At 45.9% G+C, this 3,644-nt stretch overlaps 1 non-coding gene across 1 annotated transcript; it reads left to right on the top strand.

Annotated features, from left to right (window-relative positions):
* The first annotated feature begins 779 nt into the window (after positions 1-779).
* Positions 780-911, top strand: LOC114635457. The gene has a single exon (XR_003713473.1). It is a non-coding gene; the product is annotated as a small nucleolar RNA SNORA17 (small nucleolar RNA).
* The last annotated feature ends 2,733 nt before the right edge of the window (positions 912-3,644 follow it).

The raw sequence follows: 3,644 nt of genomic DNA, 5'->3' as shown, positions 1-3,644 counted from the left end.
ATACTTTTGTGGAACTTATATTGTAGTGGAGTAAAACAAAATATTTAAACAATAATGATTTTGCATTTGAATTAGAAAGTGGTATAATTTTAAAACTACTTTTGCTTATGTTTAGACTTTTTTTTTTGAACTGCAAAAATAAGGGGGAGTGTCTTGTCAGTGGAATTACAACTCTGTTAGACAATTTTCATTTCAGGAGTTTATTTGAACCATGTAGAGAAGTCACTGCACTCTCCCTTTACCCCCATGAAAGAGGCATATGGTGCCATTTTGTAGACGAGCAATTGGTGCCTGATAGTTAATGTTATCTATGTCAACTTTGCCTTGATGGGGTCTTAAAGCCAGCAACAGTGTAGTGATTAAAGAAAAGATAGGAAAATTTCACCCACAGGTAATTTAGAAGATACTTGTGGTGTGTGTGTGTGTGTGTGTGTATGTACATATTATAATCATTTATTGAATACCCACATTAGACAGGTCACTGACTTTTGAGTCTTACAGAAATGTTTTCATTGAAACACAGCCTCTCTCACCCACTAGATATACAGTGAACCAACATAGGATTTTTCTAAGTATGTGCTGAATAAGTGTGATAACATGCACAAAACCATTATTACATGATATGGCCTTTTCCCCTTAAATGCTAAGTTTTTGTGGAAATTATTCATTAATGGGTCTAGAGTTTCAGCCTGTCAGAAGAGAAGTTCTAGAAATAAGTGATAGCGGCTGTACAAAACATGATCTCATTCAATGCAAGTAAATGTGACATTTCAAAATGACCTGTCCCTAGAAGTATTGCAGGTATGGCTTCTGTGTCATACGTGCATCCATAGGTGGCAGAGAGGAGAGAGGCTATATCAAAGCTTAGTGTTCTGACCTATAAAGATAGGAATGTTTAGTAGCCTCACATCCCCTGAAAAAAGTAAGCCTGAGAAAACCACCAACTCAGTGCTACACAGGCCCTTATGACTCCCTGGACTAGGAGCAAGCCTAAAATAGAAGAAACTTCCTGGGCCTGAGGGCTCCAGGCTGGAGTGGGCCCAAAATAGACAACCCTCTCATAGGACCACTCGGCTGGGCCAGGTGAGTAAGCAGAGATGCCCACCAGACGAGCACCATGTGGCCTGGATAGGAAGCTAGCCTGAAATTATCACTGGTCGAGTGCCTGGGGATGTAGACCATGCCTAACATGACTTCTGAACAACACCATAATGCATGAGAGTGGCACAGCACTCCTGACACCACCCCTGAGCTGACCCCAGACACTCAGATAGCCCCTAAGCACAACTAAGAGGAGCAAATAAGTGGTGGAGAAATGGAAGAGAAAGAGAAACAGGAGGATGTGGGCACAATGAAGGGAGGCAGAACTGGAGATTCAAGGCTATTGAGGAGCTTCCTGATGTGAGTTAGCTGGTAATGCCACCTGAGACTATGGTGGGGTCCTGGCCTGTGCTGCCACCAGGGGCCACATCTGGGTCTGTGACACATCAGCAGTAGACATCTATTACCATCAAAGTCCAGGCAGATGTCTCTGGTCTGGGCTGATGTCCAGGGCTGTGTCATGTTGATGTCTGAGGGCTGGGCAGAACTGGCCCCACTCTTCACCTGGGCATCGTGGGAGATCTGGCCCGAGGGACATGAGAGCAGGAGCACTGTTTACCAGACACTAGCCATTTGTAGTACTTCGTAGGGCAGTCTCCACACATTGCAGATGTTGCTGGTGAGAGGACCCTAAGGATAAGAGCATGGAGGACCTACCCTATTAGCTGTCTCCCATGCAGTGATATCAGCGAGGGAGAGATCCCCTTCCATCCCCTTGGCCCTTGCCACTGGCTGCAAGCAGAACAGTTGACCTTGATGGGGTCACGAGGGGCAGGAGAACTGTCCTTGCCCCTCACCTGCTACAGTTCTTGGGAGAACCAGTTCGGCACCTCACCTGAATAGTATGATGAAGCTGGCCCTGGATGTGAGGATTTCAGAGGAGCTGGCCGTGAGTGTGTGACTGTAGGACAGCTAGCCTTGCCTCTTGTCTGTTGGGTGGTGGCATGGATGAGGGAGACACATCCTTCTCCCCTCCCCTGTCCCTTACCATTTATGGCAGGCGGGAGAGCTGGCCCTGGGTCTTTAGAGTAGAAGAATTTGCCATGTCCCTCCCCTGCTACGACTCTTGAGAGAACAGTCCCTGTACCCTAACATGGGAGCAGAATAGAGTTTGCCCTGGTAGTGGGGGTTGTTGATGAGCTGGACCTGAAAGCATGAAAGTAGGAGAACTGGCAGGCTGATCGGCTCAGATAGCACTCAGGCCAGGCGCAGGACTTCGAATTGATCCACCCTAACATCAACCCAATCAGTGAACTGCTGGAGTGTATGAAGAGGCTGGTCCCATAGATCCCAAACTACAGGATGCTCACAACGCAGGGCAACAAGAGGACATCTAGGAGGAGTCCCACTGAGGTTCCAGTATTGATAGACTAGCAGAAGCCAGAGGCCTAGTACCAGACCAAGGAGTCATTGCAATGAACACGTGCAAAGAAAGAAGTGTGGACAAAAGGGTACACTGTGACACACTACCGCTTCCACAAAGATTTTTTTCCTCTGTTGGGAAGTAGGCTTCAAGGATGAAGGATGGGATGCAGGGAGGGGGAGATGCGTAGGATTGTGGTGCATGATGCGACATTCATGAAGAACCAATACAAAGTTGAAACAGAGAGAGAGAGACAGAGACAGACAGAGACACAGATGCATGGAGACACAGAGACACAGAGACAGAGAATATTGAGCCATAAAATAGCAGACAGGCATTTGTTGCTAAGCCTGCCCTGGGTTTGATGTTCAGGAACCGCACGATAGGAAAGAAATGGTGCCCATAAGTTTGTCATCTGACTCCACACATGTAGACAGCAGAAATATAAACCCAGATTCCAAACTGGAAAAAAATGATTAAAACTAGATCTGTAAGATAAGTTGATGAGTAAAGGTGTTTGCTGCCAAGCCTGGGTACCAGAGTTTGATTCCCGGGATCCACATATTGGAAAGAGGAATCTGACATTCTCATATTGTCCTCCGATCTTCACATTCATGCCCTGGCATGTGCATGATTGCCTAAGCGCCGCAAAATAAGTAAGTAAACAAAGAAACAAATAAAGACAGCAGTTAAAATTGTAAACTTCATGTAGTCTCTGTTGCCACGGTTAAAAAAAAAAAAAGACCAACAACAAACCAAAACTAGACATTCCTTGTGATTTTCTTTGAGGTGAACTGGAGCTGTAGATGTCAGATCTTCAGTCAGGAACATGAGTACATTTTATACATCATGAGCTTGGTCAAGAGGTTAGCTCTCCAGGACTTCAAAAGGCTGTCGTCCAGGATTAATGCCTAGAAATGCTTCTGCACCTGCAGGGAGAGGAAAAAGCAAGGACCCTCTCAGTCCCTCAGTCCTTTTGCATAGAAGCCTCTGCCATAGAAAACTGTTTATAGCACTTTGGTGACATGACCTTTGACATACACATACCACACACACACACACACACACAGGCAAGGGGAGAGAGGGAAATGGAGGGAGGGAGGGAGGGAGGGAGAGAGAGTGGGGGGGGATATTCCCTAAAATATATCTGAAGGTTCAGTGTGTAAATTTTCTATTTCTG

The sequence above is a fragment of the Grammomys surdaster genome, unplaced genomic scaffold (assembly GCF_004785775.1).
Source record: "Grammomys surdaster isolate TR1022 unplaced genomic scaffold, NIH_TR_1.0 105039, whole genome shotgun sequence".
Taxonomy (NCBI): domain Eukaryota; kingdom Metazoa; phylum Chordata; class Mammalia; order Rodentia; family Muridae; genus Grammomys; species Grammomys surdaster.
Note: the sequence above shows the minus strand (reverse complement) of the source record. Positions and strands in the feature narration are given on the sequence as shown.